Source organism: Pagrus pagrus (genome assembly GCF_965226575.1).
Source record: "Pagrus pagrus genome assembly, chromosome: 22".
NCBI classification, from domain to species: domain Eukaryota; kingdom Metazoa; phylum Chordata; class Actinopteri; order Spariformes; family Sparidae; genus Pagrus; species Pagrus pagrus.
Window position 1 is genome coordinate 17,552,216 of NC_140204.1, and position 20,254 is coordinate 17,572,469.

The following is a 20,254-nucleotide window of genomic DNA, read 5'->3' on the forward strand; positions in this document are numbered from 1 at the left end:
TCTTTTTAAATGTTTATCTTATTGACAGAAACTGTTGAGTGTGTGAAACTATTAATCTACAACCTCTTGTTCTATCAAGCAATTGATTTTGGCTTTTAAATGTCATTAAATAGCAGTTGTGGAATATGACGCAGGGATGTTTTACAATTCATTTCCGCAGCATGGCTTACAGCCGTCATCCCATCGAACAAACTTCTAAATGAGAATTAACAACCACTCTCAGAGGTATCAGTTTTAGGTGTCCGTTTTCCAATCCATGCTTTTTCCTCCTGCTCTCAATCAACATTTATTATTTGATTTCTTTTATCTTTACTTCCTTCCCTCAGTGCATTTTTTTTCCCATTATACAGTATCTTCAACCTTTCAAATTCATGGGTATTGACATCATTAACATCAACCAGCATCACCCAGCTTCCATTGACATCCCAGACACGAACCCTTTAGATGCCCTTTAAGCAGCACCAACATGTGGGACAGAGTTACAGCTAAGGCTCAGCAGTCTACCATATTGTATATTCTAAACTGAGCCTCTCTTCATTAGAAAAGATTTAAGTTTACATTTTACTTGTCAGAAAATGTCAGTGATGGGTGGCCAGAGAAAACAGTGCCAAAGAAAATTTGAAATTAGATGATACTTGTGTCTTCAATAATTTCTTCTTATGCAGGATTCATACATTAATGAATTATATACTGTATATTTTATTTAAAATTGCCATTACTCGGCATTTGTCTCAGGATTACACATAAAATAGTTCAAATAGTAGGTTTCAAAGTATAGTTTGCTCCTTAGTTCGCTGCCTTTCCTGAATACTGAGACAGATGCTATCTGTGTTTCTGTCTGCCCAAAAGCCAGTGCTTTATACATTTCGGCATGCGTGACCGCTTCTCACACTGTCAAATGATCGACAGTGAGGCAGAGACTGCCTCAGCTCTGCAGTCTCCTGTTTGTCTGTTCCTTGCAGGCTTTACGTTAGCTGGCATATGCTGGCTTTTTGCCATTAACAAGTGTAGTCCAGCAGGTGTAAACATCAACTGCCAAACTGTCCAGTGGGAAATACGCCAAATAAATTAATTAATTTACAGCATATTAAATAATCTAATATTATGCAAACTATAAACGTTGCCAAGACAAATTAAATATAAACTTATGTAATGCACAAGTTTTGTTTTTCTCCTTGTACAAGCATTTCATTCAAAAGTCAGCTACCCCAGCAACAGCCCCTCACTTTGGCTTGACAGCAGTTAATACTAGTATGAAATGTCCAAGGCGAAGAAGACACCCCAGGCCAGTTTAATAAAAAAAACTGAAAAAAACCAAGCTGATGGGGCAACAAATACTACAGCAAAGGCCTGCAAGATCACAGAAAAGCATCAAGCTCCTGCTCCTCAAGACATGGAAGATGACAACAGCCAAAAAAACTGAAGATGTTTAAAACCAGAGAACTTCAGCTGGGCAGCCAATCACCCCAAGATACATCCCTGGCAAAACAAAGTTTCCGAGAGGTACAGCACACCCAGCAGGTTTTGGACTTGCATAACAGTTAAAATATTCTCAACTTTTCAGGGCTAGTCGAGGCACTGCACCGCTTGTTAATATGACACTTGGCCCAGACAACTTGTGCACACGAACTCTGCTCCACAGGCCCACTGTGCTGTGATATTCTGCACCATTTGTAAGAGGGCAGGTAGGACATATTAAAGTGGATTACAGCATCTTTGTGTTTTGTGTTTCATTGCTGTTTAAATGACTATGGCTACATAAAACATGTCTGACACTTGTTCCATATGACTGGAATTTTGTAATAATAAAAGCCAAATTCTCCATCAGCAAGAAAGTCTAACCTAAACTCTGGTCCCATGAGTTTATTAAGTCGCCATTAAGACGCTGCATGGCACAACAGTTATCTTGCATTTAGCGTTCCAGATTTATTCAACCATAGAAACTTTTCGCCTAATATGTCATTGTCAGTCCCAGAGTGAACTTCTATAGTGTCAAATACTTCAGTGGCACAGTACGCAGTTTATTTTCTTGCGTTAACTAAATGAGGACAAATGCCACATGGTCACTTACCTTGACAACAATTTTACCAGACTTTAATGCAGAATGTGTGAGTAGTTTCCATTAATTTTCGGCTTCATTTTTTTCTTTACAATATAAAGTACTTAATATCTGTCAGTGATGACAAATCAACATTTAGCGGAGATGCAGAGGCATAATATCTAGTTCAGCAGGGATATTCGTAATATAACAAAATCATGGTGGATGGAAAGAGAATAGCGCAGATGAAAAATACTGAATATCAAATTGGTCATCAAATTGGCTTCAAAATGGGAAAATCCATTTGAATTGCTTTAAAATGCAGCTTATTTTCTATGACCTTCAGAGGAAGATGGAAGTGTGTCAATTCGTCAGTGTCAGTTCATATTGTCAAAATGTCAGAAATGCAGAAGCAGAGAGGGAGATTTAAAAAAAAGGGTCGGAAAAAGATTTACCTGCTTAATCCCTGATGCATGTGTCTCCTTTTCTTCAGACTAAATAGCAGTCGTTCGGATGTGGTCTTCTCGCCACCATACACCTGAACCTACAGTACATGCACACAAAACAAAAATGGTGCTCATACTCATCACCATTACAGTCTTTATAGTGTTCATTACCACCAATGTCATCATGATTACACTCAGATCTATCACCATAACACCACCCTTATCAGTGTTGTCAGTGCTCTGTACACATTCATTGGCATTTTTGTCGTTTGTCCCATTTATTCAGGCCTTTAACAGATAAAGCGCAGCTGATTTAAACCTACCGGTACATCCCTATCTCAATCTTATGATCCCACACATCAAAAATACATCATGAGATGATTGATGATTTAAGCACGTAGGGGTTAACATCTTTATTATCAGAGTGCTTTGTTGATAAGCAGAAGGTGGGTGGATGTGGGTCAAAGAAGGGTCACATTTTACCCAAAGGTTCTACTTTAGATCCGTCTGTCCTATTGCCTCGGAGTCCTCTTCTGAGATACTTGATTAAATCTTAATAAATGGCATCCATGAGGCGAATATGATGTCCTTATAACCCGAGTCCCCCTGCTGATCTAGCATCACAGGCCAGTTGATCCTGAACATCTGATTCATCATGTTGTAAAATGATGAAATGGGGCTTGATCAGCAGTCCTGCTCCTGTGGCACACTCAATAAATGTGGCCTTCAGGCAGAAAATCAGATAAATCCTGGCTTATAAGATTTTTCGACCATGTAAGAAAAGCAGTTATCATGTGGTTTATGAAAAAATGATTTTTTCTTAAATCAAGTAATAAATGTCATTGTGTTAGCATCATTTCATTTCTTTCATAAAACCAAAAGAAAAAAGTGTCCACCTTGCTTTCCATGGTATTTGACATTTTTGTGTATGGAATATTCGTGTGCCAATTGTCTTCTGCACCCTTGTGTTTTGAAAAAATGACTTCTGAAGACTTCAGTAGAGTCAGGCAAAGGTGGATTTCCAAGCAAGGTAATGTTATCAAAGTTGTATCTCGTGAGCAGCTGCCACCTGAGGTCCTTTCCTTGAATTATGGTCTGGAAGGATGAAGAATAAAGGGAGAAGACGAATGACAGAGGGAGGATAATGAAAGTAAGGACAGAAAGAAAAGGAAACCAAATTATCAAAAGGACCGGGTCGCTGTCACAGAGAAAAGACTGAAAAAAACGTTGTGCTGGTGTTCCACAAATGAGGCGAAGAAAGAAGGTTGCTGAAACACTTCAGACTGTTGTCCTGTTCAAACATTAGAACCAGACTGAACCAATGTGCTTTAGGACACTGCTGGGCAGATTATAGAGGGGCTAACAGCATGTTCAGGGGATTAACTGAGTCTGCTTGTTTGTAATGTGCAAATATTTTGTACAAAGTTGAGTGCACTGACATTTGATTATGGATTACTTCACTCACCCCACATTCCTGAATGACTTAATAGGTTGATTGCCAATGACTGCCAAACAATTAAACCAGACTTTCTTCGTATGGTCAAAGTTTGGTTGGTATAGGCAGCCAAACTTCTTGGTTAGATTTAGGAAAAAAATGTGGTGTGGATTTAAAAAAAAGTATATTTCTTATGTAACTTAAGTTACAGCATGTACTGTATGTAAGATATCTCACCAGTGAATTTTGGTTTGACGCTACAGAAAAAAACAATGTAATAAGATTACAGACACATTTAGTAAAAAAAGGGAATCACTAAGAAGATTGCAATTTTAAAATAAAGAATGATATACTAGCCTGTAACCAAGCACATGCACACACATGACAACACTTGTCTCACATCACTCTGGTGTTGAGTGAAACTGAATACACAATATTTAAGTTTAAATAAAAGTAATCTTATTGGCATTCAATTTCTCGAGTCTTGGTACTGAGATAATCCAAAAGTAACGGAAAGTAATCAAGTTAAATTACTTAAATATTGTGATACTTGGATTACGCTACTGACTATATTTTTTAACAGGTGGACCCTTCCAACTCTGAGAATAAGATATCTAATCTGAGAGCAGCCTGTCCACCAAGGCTTTGTGCTGATCGGTCGGTCAGCTTCACTCACCCATTACTGTGTAAAAATGTGATAGTGGTGAAAAATATCACTCTCAGGCTAAATTTAATCAGTTATTAATGATCACTATTTACATATACTTTCTTTAATATCAACATTTAAATGCAAAGTCACTCTCCTGTTCTCTGCACATATCGCAGTCTGCAGATTCATAATGTTACATTAACCTTCCCTTGGATTTCACCCACCTCTTTTAACTGTGCCACAGCATTGATATGACCCTCACCTATTACTGTGTCCCTGCAGATTAAACAAATGGTTCATCCAGCTATTCACCATACATGTTGTACCCTTTTTACATTGAAGGGAGTAAAGAATATAGAGAGGAAAAAGGAAAAAAAATGACAAGGAAAGATGGTTGTACAAGTGAGGAAATGTCATTGTTTTACACTCTTGGCTGAATAATACATTTGTACAGAAAGTCTGTTGGTTCTTGCAATGAATCGTAGGCAAACATTAGTTGAAAGTTACATCTGTATGTTGGGAGATATGGCTGAGGGAGGCAGCAAGTGATAGAAAATGCACCCAGTATTTTAAAAGCAGACATCTGGCCACATTTTGAATTTCATGACCTTTCTGGGGAACATGAACTAGACGAGACGCAAGCTGTGTTTAAAATCTGTATCACAACAATTACAAAACCATGTTAGCCGTTTTCACCTGAAGCTAACATCTGCAACCATAAAAAAATACAGCGAGCCCAGCTGATCAGAATTGAGGAGGCTGAACATTCACGAGGTGCCCTGTCTTAGAGCTGCTTTCTGAAAATGATACTTTTGTAGATTACAGCACACTTGTGATGCACTGCAGATGGATTTGAAAGGATTTCATCTGAGGGTTTGTATTGATTGATGAAAAAGTCACTATGTCTAGCAATGTTGAAAATTGAGGACGTGATACATAGAAATGTAACAAGAATCGTTGTGCAATTGAGTCAATGACAGACTTACTGTGTATTTAGCATCCAAAGTAGAATCCCATCTATTATTTGATAATTTAACAGTTAAACAGCCAAAAGGAAAATAAGCAGAATAAATAAGTAGTACAAGCAAACAAAATAATAGAGTGAGCAAGAGACAAAGAGAGAGCAAACTAGACAGAGTGACCGACAGACACATTCATCAGACACTGAGGTAGCGGGCATGCTCAGATAACCTCAAGCCAGCTGCCATTGCTTCAGGCAGGGGCTCTCACCTCCCAATGAGCACAAGCGACTCCTTGCTGGTTTGGAGACAGAGCCCCTTTGTAAAAGTCTAGTGTTTCTGACACTGACTACTGTGACACTTGTGTTTCGATGTCTAGTCGCTTCAATTTTCGTTTATATTCTTATAAAAAATTGTTTGATGACTTGAGGGCAGGACTGTTGCCCGACATTTCTTTTCCATTCTACATCAGAATTCCATTTAGCCCGACCGACTTCTCATGAACGCAGAAAGCATAACTGACCTATGATTCATCATTACTGCATGTTAATTAAAAAAGCACAAGGGACAACAGGAAATCATAATAATAGAGATGTCTTGTGGCCAAACTAGAATAGAATATTTCATTTGAATCTGAGTTCTGACTATAAGGTTGGCAAATGCCTACTAATTATCATTAGCAAAGAGCAGTGTACAAAAAATTCAGATACCAGGTTATCCTTTTTACCTCCACTCAGTCTCACCACTTAAGGAAAGGAAGTGGACAAAGTGGATTGAGTGTTTCTGTAGTGAGATGGCTCCTCTCTAGCAGAATGTGTCATGCCCACTCTGGAGGTCGGAACCTCCTGATATAAATTTTATTCATATCATATCAATAATTTAAGCTTATAAACTTAATATTTATGAGCCAGGACCTCCAGTATTAGGAAAAAGTAGCTCAAGAAAAATACTGTATGTCTTATTAAGCAGTAAGCTTTTATGTCAATATGTCAATAAATAAGAGTATCTGACTTGATATCGGCAGATACCCAGCTTTAAAGGACTCAGGTCGGAGCCAAAAAACTCGACTGGGTCATCTGCCAACAACTATTTAAGTAATAGAAAAACAGTTCTGAAAAATTAGTTTTAAAACAACAGTGCTGTACTGCTGTCTGCTAACATTAGAGAAAAGAATACCCTGCTGGATTAGACTCAAGTGTACTCACTAAGAAATGTTTCAGATGGAATACAGAATATGTGTATGCATATGCAAACAGACGCTTACACACACACACACACACACACACACACACACACACACTTGCACTTTCTTTTACTCTACACTAGACTTCTTTCTACGCGGAGGTTTCAGAGGAATATCCATTATGTAAACATTACAGTGGCCCAGAGTGGAGCTCATAGGCTCCGAGCAAAAGTATGGCTTGCTGATCCACTTAGAGGTGAACAAATAAAACACACAAACAGGTGGTGTGTGCCGTGGCCAGGCAAAATAAATACATATGTGCACCTCCTGATGCATACAGTATACCAGAGAGGAGAAATACCATATCCTAACAAAGAGGTCTGTGAGATGCTGTGGGGAGGGAATATGGCCTCTCTCTCTCTCTCTCTCTCTCTCTCACACACACACACACACACGCACGCACACAAATGGAGGAAGGGAACATAGTGATGCAGTGCTGGACCTCTCCCCCCTGCTTGGCGTGCCTGGAAACCATGGCAGCAGTGTCTCATGGTACTGCAGCCGTCACCATGCCAACAGCAGTAGCAGCTTTCTGTGGGGATCACACTTGCTGGGTGACACCTGACGAATGTGTGCACGCGCACGCACGCACGCACACACAGACACAAAACACAAGCAGGGAGCCACTAAAAGAAAAAGGGAACAAAGAAAAGCACGCAGGTGAGCTTTGCACAGGTGGGTAAAAATACATGCAGAGAGGCACACAAGGGCATGTACATGTGAGCACGAATAGGCAGCAGGACATACACATACAAATACATGCACAGTGTAATGCCACACACATACACACAGGTGCACAGTGTAATGTTTTCAGCAGGTGTATAGAACCTTTCTTTTATCCCTTTCCTCCTGTTCTGAGTCGGTGTGCTCCACTCTGTCTATCTAATTAGAGAGCCTGCCCGTGTCTGGCTGTCTGCATGGGGGCACACACACTTACACACACACATGCACACGCACAAACACATCTTCATCTTTCTCTCAACACAAATCACACAACATCTAGTGCACACAAATGACAAGAGCACTCTATCACTCTCCCCTGCATCTACATGCACAGACCCACACACAGACCAACTCACAAAAAACGCGCACACACACATCCACTACCCACATATTAATAACCAGGTCTCCAATGTCAATTTGAGCTCTCAAGGACTGTGGGTGCTGAGCGAGGCAGAGGCCACACAGAGAGAAAGAGCAAGAGAGATAGAGAAAGCGAGAGAGGGGGAAGAGTAATGGGGTAATGCATTCAGGTTCTTATTCATGCTGATTCCCCCGCTGGGTGCACAGACTCATTTACCTAAACAATACATTTCAGACAGGGCAAAGAGGACACAGAGGTAGGGCTGGGTGAGAGTGTGCGTGTGCGTGTGTGTGTGTGTGTGTGTTCGAGGGTAAATGATAGCACGCTATTGCCCTTTGTGTGCTCTAAAACCTGATTTCAGTGCGAGAGACAAAAGGCTTTGCATACAGTATGTATGTGCGTTAGACTGAAGATAGAGACAGCGGACAGAGCAGCGTCTGCAGCCAGGCTCTGCCATGGCATTGAGTATGTGCTGTCTGCATCTTATAGAGAAGAAAGGCAGCATAAAAAGGCAGTTGAGGAAAGGGGAAAAAAAGAGAGCAGAGAGAGGCCCTTGAGTAAGATTGAGGTTGAGAAATGTGGTACTTGACCTCCAGTGTGCAAGCATGAAGGGAGAAGGCTGAAATCTCCCTTTCTTTATCTCCCTGTGGCTTCCTGAGGGCTGTCCGTATTCATTCAGACACTCTTGTGTGTACATAAATAGAGTATTATTGTAAATGGTTCCTTAAAAACATTTACATGCTCATTTTAATGTTAATGTTAATTAACAACTGTTAATCTTGTTTGCTAAGACCTGGGAACACATTAACATTGATGAAAAGAGGTCACAAGGAGTCAGATAATCATGGTGATTGTAAACAAACCTCAAGGTTAGCCAAACATATAGGAGCTTGGAGTAATGCCAGCGCATCATGGAAATGTAATGCTATATAGTGATACTGATGTTAATTGTTGAAACATTAAAGGTGCCTTTTGAAATATGATTGTAAATAGAGAAATGTTCTGTATATTATGTGCATTCGCACAATAAGCACATTGTGTTGATTGTGTTTCCCTCTACATAAATCCTTTGAAAGAAGTAATTTTTTTTTTAGACATTTTGAATTGTTTCTACCTTGCAGTCTTAATCCTGTCTGCCTTTGTTGGCACACTGTCACATTTCTTGCTTGTTGGTGTCCTGCCACTGTCAATCAGTGGAATAGACTAACTACTTGCATTTAGAAACCAAAGCATGTCGACCAAACATAAATTGGTTTGAAACCCGAGAAGTTGGTTCCCTCCTGAAACAATAAAAAAAGGCATGTTTTCCTTGAGCTAAGGTGCGAACCAAAGGGGTGTGTCATATTTTACAGGTCATTGTCCAACACCCTTGTTGATGATGCATCCTTGATTACAATGGTTCTGCTCAAAAATGGCGGAAACACTGGCTGATCTTATGATAGCACAGTGCTTCAAAGCAGGGCTCCAGAATGTGACCACTTAGTTGCATTTTGCAACCATTTTTGGAGACAGTGCTACTAAATTTTATGACTAGGAGCACCTGTGCGACTTGCAAATATGCCCCACATGATTCTGTTCATTAAAATCATCCTCATCAATGTATATCATGTGAAACACCAAGAGCAGCATTTCCACTTGTAATGTTTTGCAATGGCTGCCACAGAAATAAAAAAAATATCACAAATGAAATCAATAATCTGATCCACTTCCTCAATACATACATGATTATTGTTACTCTACCCACAAGACCCGATCAGCTCCCTTATCCCCCATGGAGAGGAAGAGGAAATGACACCGCCTGAACGCAGGCGAGAGGTGACCCATTACCAGATTTATGTAAATGCATTTTTGGGACAATACAGCTATTTCATACACAAGACGTCAACAATATAAGGTGGACGTTATTGGAGCAATGCACATTCGACCCATGTTGGACCCTTTCATAAGAGTCAGCTGTTGCTCTGATGTACATACTCTATTTTCTTAACTGATAAACCAGATAACTGTAGAGTAACACTGGGCTTACAAAGTTTTTGTATCATGCCGCATGCGCCCTCTCTCTTATCAACATAAGCGCTGCTCTCTCTCTATAACAGTATGTTTATACACTGACACACTGTATGTCCTAAATCGGTACACATTCTGTACATATGCTCTGACCTCCTCAGAACCATTAACCCAGCCTCACACGCACACGCAGACTCATAAGATGCTGACTCAATGCAGTGACTCACTATATCTACTGTGCCCATAGTGATAAACTATGACCCAAATTATGAGCACGCAATCTATCTACCCACACTAACACCATTGACCTCCTACATAGGCTGACAGATATAAATCCCCTTAGGATAATGTGTGCAATAAAATACACATGGATGTACTGCAAAGCAACAGCTCTGAGACTTAAAAATCACAAACTTATTGACCCACAACCCCCCCTTAGTACATGTAGATCGCTTGATCTGACCTGCTTTAAACTCACACACAGACCACATGTAGCGTAATACACTTATCGATCTGGATACTTAAGCACACCAGGCCAAGGTTTAGCCTGTTGGCCCGTTATATTGGCGTCATGGCTGAATTTGGCCAAGGGGCAAAGCAATGGGAAGTTTACACACACACACACACGCACGCACACACGCAGATGTCCAATGAGGAACAGTCATTACTGCCATGCTGTTTAGCCTGCTGAGTCTGTGTGTGCATTTTCCATCACACAGAAAGGCTTGAAGAGCTTTATGAGCACTGTAGCATTATCTGCTGAATGTCTACTGTTGATGAGTGTGTCTATAATGCACCGAGGCAAACGTTTCCGTGTCTGCAATGTTTCTTCGGCTTCATGTTGCTTTTGTTGGTGGTTCTGGGATCTTTTACATTTTTAAAGAGTATTTTTCAGGTCCCCCGCCCAATGTGTGTTTGTTACTTTTGAAAATTTGTTATGTGTGTGTGAGTTTAGATGTGTGTGTGTATGTGTGTGTGTGTGGCACCAGCCCGAGGGCATGTTTGCACGGCAAGGTGTGCTGATCCACTGCAGGGTTTTGTGGCGTGAGGAACAGGTGAGAGACGAGAAAAGGGAGTCGACAAGACGCCCTCCCTGCACTCGCACATCAACAGAACCACATCCTGATACACGCACAAACCTCCACAACACTGTATGAGGGGGAAACAAGCTACAGCAAATACTGTTCAACATATTTTGTTATTCTTGCACAAGAAAAAAAAATGCTGCTGTGCAGAATACTCGCTCGAGCAAAATACACAATCCCGCAATTGTTTAAAAGTCTCCGTTTTCCAAAGATGCCAATCTGGCATGAGTTAAAAATCAGAGAAATATGCAGCAGATAATTGGGAACATATCTGCACAGCACATTGTTTATATGAGCCAATGTTTTTGTGCATTATGTCTCCAATTGCTCTGAGCATTTTTGACAGCATCTAGAACATATGAGAAAGTATGTTCCACTGGATGTATCCGTCCTGCTGCCACCGAGTCAATATGAGTACATGGATATGTAGTGTGTGTACGTTCTGGAGATTAGGAAGATTAGGCAGGTAGGTCTGTGTGTCTTTTTGTATACGTTTGTGTTTCGGTGTGAGTACGTCACAATTATCACCACGTGTGTGAGTGTCTGTCTTAGCCCGGGAAGCTCAATCTGCAAGCTCATGCTTTATTTGCTCTGAAAGATGCATCTAGCAACCGTCTCCCATTCAGAGAGTTTTCCATCCAAACCGGCTTTTGTCAGGCAAATCACAACCATGTATCTATTATGGAGTAGGTTTGATACAATGACTTTAAATACAGCCTCAGGGTTTGATAGGACGTTCTGTGAGTCAATGTAGGCAAGCAATTACGCAAACTTTCACATATTTTACCTCAGCAGTCCACCAAAATCTGTTTCTAAATAAGTTTGAGGCAAGAAACAAGCAACCCAGCTGCTGAAGGAAAGGGCAGTACTGCACTTCTAGTGGTTTGGTTTAACAGTGACCATGTCAACTAGAGAAATTAATTTAAATGTGTCCATTGTAACCATGGACGGGACGTAGCTCGCCAGTAGTTGTAGTTTTCGAGTTGAGCACATTATACTGTAACAAAGGCAATTCAAACAAAACAGCAGGCCGTGATTCACGCTGTTCTTTGTATTATTGGTAGCAACCAGCTAGCATGCACGTCTTGCCCTAACGGAAACTAGCTCAGCGATACGTCACACATTCTGTTGCTGTTATTGGTTGTAGGTCTACCCAATTGTGTCTAGGGGCATTTGGGTCTGCGCCCGTTGATAATGCCCTCTGGATATAGAAAATGACTTCATGTTTGCGAACTGTTCTGGTGATACCGGTTTATGTCAGTCAGTGCTGTAAAAATCATGACCACCTGTTTTTCACTGACACCAAAGTTTGTGCCAGTTGACTATTCACACAACACACACACACACACACACAACTACACACTCTTCTTTCTAATCACTCTAATTCGTAGGTAGATACCCTTGCAATCATTTGTTGTTAGAGAGCAAGGTCAAACAAACAAAAGAAAAAACTGCTTGGAGGATTTTTGGACCTTCTAATATGCTGTTTTTGATTAAAACTAGGAGTGACCTATGAAACACTGATTACAATAACAGATGATTTTGAGTCGTTAGAAAGTTGTTTGGCTCATTTTAGAAAACATCAATGGTTTGAAGGCATACACCTATTTACACTGACATATTCTGACACGTTTCCAAAGTTTTAGTGTGTTTCAGATGTTTATTTGTTCATCAAAGTTGGGAAAGTAGCTGCACCACTCAAGTTTTGCTTTGCACAATGACAGGTTTGTTTCCATCTGTCTTAGTCCAAACACTATGAAAGCAAACAAGATGCTTATCTGTAGGGCCTTTTTTCCTTTATTAAATCAGCTTTGTCTATTTCCTCTTGTTTTGCTCAAAAGTTGGCAGAGGACTTGTTTTGGGAGGCTTTATGTTTCTTTTTTCACCACTGTTGAATCTTTGTTGGCAGGATGTGCAAGAGCATAAAACAATGTACTTCCAACTCCATAACAATTTGGGACTATTCTATTTTATGATGATCTCTGGTGGGGTTTGCCATTGGGAGTTAAAATGCTGATCAAACATGTCACATGACCTGAAGCATATCCACCAGCAGCATTCATGTTTAATTTCTGGTTGTTTCTATTTATCTTTCAGATATTTTTTTTAACCTCATGGTTCATTTCTCAGAAGGATTCATTTAGAAACATTTGATTTGTTGCATTTTCTATTGCTTTTCCTCCTGATATTCCTCCCTTCTCTCTCCTCCTGGCACCACAACCCCTATAGCTCTTTCACCCTCCCTGCCTCCCTCCATCATGTTTACTGCGGGCCAGTGACTGACTGTAGCCTTCCCCCCTCTACCCAATCAGTGGCACTAGCTTGGGCTGCTAATTGAATTGGGCTGGAGGTCTAATTCTAATGTGCAGCAGATGGCCGGGGCATTCCTGCATTCAAACGGCCGCGGGCCGCCACTCTGTTCCACACTGCTCTGCCCAGGGTAATGTAAACCACCACAGAGAGAGGGAGGGAGAGAGAGAGAGACACACAGAGAGAGACAGCGACAGAGACAGAGTGAGTCACCCCTAACTCAGTCACCTTGAGGTTACACACAGATGTATAAGGCTTCTGATTTTTCCTCAGCTGTATTCGCTGAGTTGACTGCAGTTGAGCTGTTGAACCGCACAGCAGTTCACAAGCAAATCGTTCTCACACCTGAATGCTCTCTTTTTATCCTCCTATACAAAGAGACACATGGAAACAACTCAGTCACTACATGTGACATAAAAACAGGCATCTAGACATGGCAAAGAATCCGCTTCCGTTCTCTTTGTTAAGCATCAGTGGGTTAAACCATCACTGGATGGCAGTGTTGAGCTGCACAGAGGGTGTGGATCTGGATATTCTGGTGAACAAGGTTCCACTGAAGACATAATAAAGACACAAATCAATGGTCATAATTTGGAGAGAGACTCAGCCCGGGTTAGAGTTATAATTTCCCTGGTTTCTTGTGCTGCATTGGAGAGTAAACACTGTAAGCACTAAATCACAACAGACAGAGCGGGCAGGAAGGAGGACCAGAGGGTGGTAGATAGATAGAGGAAGAAATAGAGCGATATAAAGCAGAGAGGTGGAGAACTGAGGAAAGAGAGAAGGGGATAAAATCAGGGCTGCTAATGTAATAACAGCACAACACAGATATTGGGAACATTGCTTCTCACAATGGCTACTATCAACAGCTATCAAGTGCAGCGTGGACGAGACATCAGGGAGCGCGTGTGTAATGGTGCACGCATGTGCACGCACAAGCAAACACAGCGTACTTTATGCTTGCGCGGGGCTGCGCTTACTGTTTTGAGATGACTCCCCAGAGTGCAGCCTGAGTGCTGTGAAAAAGATTATGAGTAAGATAGAAAGCACACATGAATTTGGGCTTTGTTGTGCGGCAAGATGATAAAAGATGGAAGTCTTTGTCAGAGCGGGTAAGTGTATGTTTTGGGAGTAAATGACTGACAACACAAAACAGCCATTTGGGCTGTGGGCGTGACAGTACCTCTTTGTACAAAGATCTTAGATTTGTAAGCAAGTGTGTTTATGCATTTTTGCCCAAATGTATGTGCAAAAGTAGTTATTTAGATGCATCTCTGTGGATGTGCTGTGTCTTTGCGCCACGGTCTGGGAGAAGTCAGAGATAAATGGCAGAGATAGTGGGTGGTAATTGCAGGTGATTTGGGTTGAGCACAGTGTATAGTTCCTTTTCCTTATTATAGACACTCCTAGAAATGCAGCTTCATTTGCAGGGATAAATACAGAGACATTTTGTTAGCAGGTCTTGAAAAACAGTACACAGATAACTGGAACGGCAACTCACCAGTGTTTTCTCTTTTTATACATGTATGTTGTTGATTCATTTACACCGATAACACAGTATCTGTTACTGTTGTGTGAAGTGAATGAGGGCTTTCTGAGAACATGTTGCTGTGTATTTGTGTTCAAAGGGCTGGACTGTGCACTTTGTAGTTATCTTCTGTACAACTGTGAATATTTAAATCTAGGGGATGACAATGTCAACTTGTTGCTTAACTCAACCCCAGTTTGTTCCAGGTAGTTACATTCAAAAATCACGTCTCACAACTTTTCATCCAGATGGTATCCGATGATTTTTGGAAATACCTTCAGAACTGCAGTCGGTGCTGTTAAACGATCTGGATTTTCCAAACAAAGCCAGGTGTATAATTTCAGAAAAACGGCTGCTTAGCTCTGTGACTTGAATGAGAATAGACAAGAGGCAGAAACTGGGGCTAGCCCAGAATGTTTTCAGCGATCACATGGACTGCCATGGATTCTGGCACATACACAAACATTTTCCAGAGGCTCAATAGCACCATGCAAATACCACCAAAAGTAATAACCTTCTCACCAATTACAGCTGTACCTGGGGTGTAGTGCTGATTGGCAAAGTTAGCATGCTAGCACATGATGCTAAGATGGTGAACATGGCAAGAATTGTGCCTGATTATCATCAACACTTTAACATAACCACCCCGCTGTGCAGAATAGAGACAACTTGAACCTAGAGACCGTCTTGTGATGCGATCAAACCAGCTGCAAGGGCTTTCAACATGCACACATTCCGACCCATGACTACTCAGTAGACATTACATTACTGCATTAGCACTCAGTACTCATGGGCAGCACCACACTTATCTTCAAATTGCAAAGTAATCAATCTTTGTGGTAGTTCCTGCTACAATAGGTGTCTCCAGGACCATATTTTGCCATGATGACACACACAAGGTGAAAACATCACCATGATCACCACTTTAACCTCATGAAAAACAAGACCTGTATATCAATCAATTAAGTTTATAGTCGATACAATGTCAGAAAAGAGTGAAAAAGAAAGTGAAAAAGTTTCCAAGTTGACTTTTTAAAATTGTTTTGTTTTTTCTGAACAACAGTTCAGAAAACAAAGAAAGGCACAACATCACAATCTCACAATTGAGATGTTTTGCTGCTTGATAAACAACTTCAACAATAAATTGCTCATCAAAATCATTAATTGTGATTCATGATGAATCATTCTCTCAACAGACTAATCACTCCATCTACTCATTCCTCTAAAATATGGTGTGTGAAAGATGCCTGCTTTGTGAAAACTTTTGAGGCTATTTTAAGGGTATATTTTGCTCTTCATTTACACATGATCGCGCTCTGATTAATGCCCTACAATGTACTGTAAGGTATATAAGCACAGATGATGGCGCTGCCATTAAGGGTTACACACCGTATCATGATAGTATTGTAAGCTAACCAATGATTTACACTCTTACTCACCTGCTTATTCTATTTTATGGCCTCACATACCCAGACTCACACTCTACTCCTCACCACAAAAAGGAGCAGTGATGTCTCTTTCCCCTCAGTAATTACCACCAGTTACTACAGACTCACACATTTATATCTTCACTGTGTGTGTCTGTCGGCATGCAGGCGATAATGTCTCAGTGTGTGTCTTACTCATATTGTCCATAGTATCATCATTAATCATTTCTCCTCCGCCCAGACATGGCCATCAGTTATTGAGAGGTGCAATAATTTGGAATTGATTTAGTCCCCCCCCCCACACACACAAGAAGTCTGGCTCAGAATATAAAATGCTCCTTTGGCAAGACAGAAGAATGAAAGCTAATGATAAAGGGCTGTCAGCATCTAAAGCTCTACACTTCTGCAAATAGCTGTGAGAGATGTCTCGTTCCTTCTCTTTCTCTTACCATCTATTTCTGTTCCCTGTTCGTCTACGGAACAGCTAGGAGTCAAGGCTGTAGGGAAATGGTTCCTGTTGTGTGCGTTTACTTGTTTGTGAGTCAGTTTGAAAGAAGAGGAGGGGGAGGAGAGAGGAGACAACCTGATGGACGGAATCTCTCTTCTCCTACGCAAAAACCCCTTGTGTTAACAAGGATACAGATTTAGGAGAGGGAGCGTGAGAGAGACACTGACAGAAACCTAGAGAGATAGTTGGAGAGAGAGACAATGAGAGACTGAGAGCGAGAGCTCCAAGCTGAAGAGCAGACTACTAAGCCTCTATAAATAGGGAAAAGATTGACATACAAGGGTTGAGAGACCCTCTTAGAGCTTTGTTCGCTCTCCTTTTATTTCCCTTTCTTCTTAAGACTTCTTCCATTGATGTTACTCAATATCTGTTGGCATCAGGTGGATTTTTAGGAAACTTTAAAAAAGCATTTAAACATTTATGAAGTTATAGCAAGTAAGCTGCCAACACTGCTTTTATTTCATATTGACAATTTGCATGTGATTTGTTCGCAACAAAGTTTTGTGGAGGCAGTGTTGATGTCTCCCTGCCAAAGAGTAGCTAAATGAGCAGCATGATAGCGGCAATGGAGCATTTCAGAAACTATTGATGCCTGTCAATTCTGGCATACCGTTATCAATTCCAATTCCAATTATTTCGTTATCGCCTCCAAATGTGAATTGGCTCTCAATATCGAACCCTTCCTTCTCGACTTCCCTCTGCTGCTTTCTGCCACCGCAGCCTAATCTCTGCCTCCCGTAGCCCCTCCTCTCTGTTCCGCAAATGCATGCACAAACACAAGTGTGGTAAACCCTCATGTTTCTCTTGACTATTTCCTTGCATACCAAAGTATTTTTGTATTTCTGTGGAGCCCAAACCTCAACATCTATTTGGATTTTAGCTGCCTGATGCTAAACTGTGAGCAGACTCAGATTGTGAGAAAAGTTGATTCTGCAAAGGTAGCAGGCATTTCGACATAATAGTAGTTCTTTATTTACCTCAACAGAAGAGACAAGCGGGCTAGTGTTACAGGCAGGGCTTTTTTTCCTAATTCCTGTAAATCTGATCAATGTTTATGTAAGATGCTGGTTTGACCCAATTTGCCAGGATAATTTATCATTGCTGCTCTTTGCTATTGATGCAAAGTCAGTACTTCCTCCGTCTCTTTCAGACTACAGTCCTTTCAGTACTTCAGAGGAACTTTATATTTTCCCTTCAGAGGAAGGTCTTTATTGTGAAACATCAACAGGATATGCTGAATTTGATTTGCAGCAGCTTTACATCAGCTAACAGTATGAAAATGGATAAGTTAATCAAATTAATCTGTGAGAGAGAACAGAATGTGCTGAAGTGTAAACAGCATTTAGTTATCATTTTAGGAGATTTAGCCATCATTTTAAGGAAAGTTATGGTACAGGAGCTATCTGTCTGATCATTCTCTTCTCTTTCCTGTCTTGCTTAGCTTTCTTTTTACTCACCACGCTCTTGTCTGCAGCTTTTGTGTGAGTGTGTGTGTGCGTGGCAGCGGTCTGGCAGAGGCTGGAAAGCAGGTGGGCGAGAGGAGTTGAAGTGACACCTGGTAACAGCCTGACAGCCCCAAGGAGAGATGCGGTACTTTCATCCCTGACACATCTCAACCTCCTCTCCTCACCATCATGAACTTTTAGACACACACACATACTGTATACTGTAATGCTCACACACACACACGCCAAAAAATAGCATGCATATACAGTACACGCAGAAGCAAGTGACAGAACACGTCAGAATCTCCCTGAAGGTAACAGACGACATCACTTGCAAAAAGTTGTCTTTGTATTCCTTATGTTTCTGTACCGCTGGTTGGGCTGATTGCTACAACAGAAGTTCAGCTAAGGTATTTCCATTTAGTTTAGTTCATTATTCTACATCTGCCGCCACAGACTTACCCACATAATAAATGATAAAAAATAAATCAAATGAAAAAACACTTGTAATTAGTGCACAGCTGTCGATATATAATATATGCAACACCTCCTACCTACAACGTTCCCACTACAGCAACAAAAAAATCCATAGTGTGTTTTTTTAGTTTAGTTAGACATTAAAATAAACACAAAAGATAGGTACTTGTATAGAACGACAGCCGCTGTGGCCATGCCTCAGGCTGGTTCTGAGCACCAGAGGAGAGGTTTGTGTTGAAAAATGTACATGTAAGTAAGTACAGCAAAAGATATCAACCAAGAATCTCCCTTTGGGTTTGTTACTGGAAGAACAAAATCTCACACTTCACTAATGTTATGCTTAAAGCTCAATACATTAAGGCTGTCATGATACAAGAATTTTAACTTTGACACAACACTTAATACCTTTGTCTTTGTCTTTATCTTTTTTTTAATTAACAACTCGCACACAATGCTGGCGCAGAAAGAGTCCCTGAACTCATACCAACATATTTGTATTAAGGTTAATTATCTGTGCAGCCTTGTGTTGAAAATCTGAATAAAGATCCATTTTCTGTTTATATAGCTTTGGTACTTTAGATGATAGTGAATGAGGATCAATTGCCATCAATGGCAATCATGTCCAATGTGTGACAGAGGACCTGTTGCTGACAAGCGGTGGAGTCAGCCATTGTAAGTCCCACACAGTATAACAGACCCCGCTCATCAGAACTCTTAGAAGCTCAAGCTTTTCCACTTTAATCCGCCTTTTTTTTTACTCTCCCTTGTGTTCTCCTTCACTTCATCCCCAGTACCTCAGAGCCAGTGAGCTACGCTAATACGGCAGTGGCACCGACATAAACACTCCAGGAACTAACACGCCTCTAGATGGACTAGCACCCCAAGGTGCTACACTCCATCAGCTTGAGAAATGGACGCTCCTGCTGTTTACTCCTGCTCAGGTATTACTATTGTTTTTTCGCCCACATTGCACTTACTGGTTTCATTTTCTGTATGGATGCTGCACTGTGCGAATGTGATGGTGCAAAACCTGCAGCCTGCACACAAACATGCACAACTCGGAACATTCGGCACCAATTCCACATGACCCAGCCAGCCGGGGAAACGCATGAAAGTTATGGTTCAATTAGGAAAGAGGGTAAAAATAATCTAATCCATAAATTAGCTAAAGTCAATTAGGACAACTCACCAATTAAGGACAAATCTGTTACTTGAGGGCACAGCTATAATGAGGTTGCGGGAGGAGCCACGCTGAGACTGTGTCCTTGCTTGTTTGTGTCGTGCTCGACAAACACTGAGCTCTGGCCATGTTTTTGATATGGAATTAGACTGCAAATTGAATTTTGTGGGGACAGAGCCCATGTCTGGCCACGCAGAGCAGGAGACAGAGTGAGAGACGGAGAGAGGAAAAGAAGAGGGAGAGAGAATAAGAGAGTGTCTGTTTGTGTGACTATTTATAGACCCTGTGTCAGTCTGAATACAGCAGAAGTAGAAGCTTGTGTGTTCTCTGGTGCAGAGTGACTGATTTTCATCTAACTCAATGCTGGCAAAACCCCAGTGCTTTTTTTAAAAGGGCTGCGGTATTTATAGATGACTGATTTTAATTTTGAAGG

General features: G+C 41.0%; 1 protein-coding gene across 2 annotated transcripts in view; it reads right to left on the reverse strand.

The window, feature by feature from the left end:
* Positions 1-20,254, reverse strand: part of dnah2 (dynein, axonemal, heavy chain 2) — a 96,793-nt gene that overhangs the window by 25,808 nt on the left and 50,731 nt on the right. For both annotated transcript variants that reach the window (XM_084343583.1, XM_084343582.1), the window contains exon 12: positions 2,494-2,582. The gene's annotated coding sequence lies outside the window, so the exon portion shown is untranslated. The remainder of the gene's footprint in view (positions 1-2,493; positions 2,583-20,254) is intronic.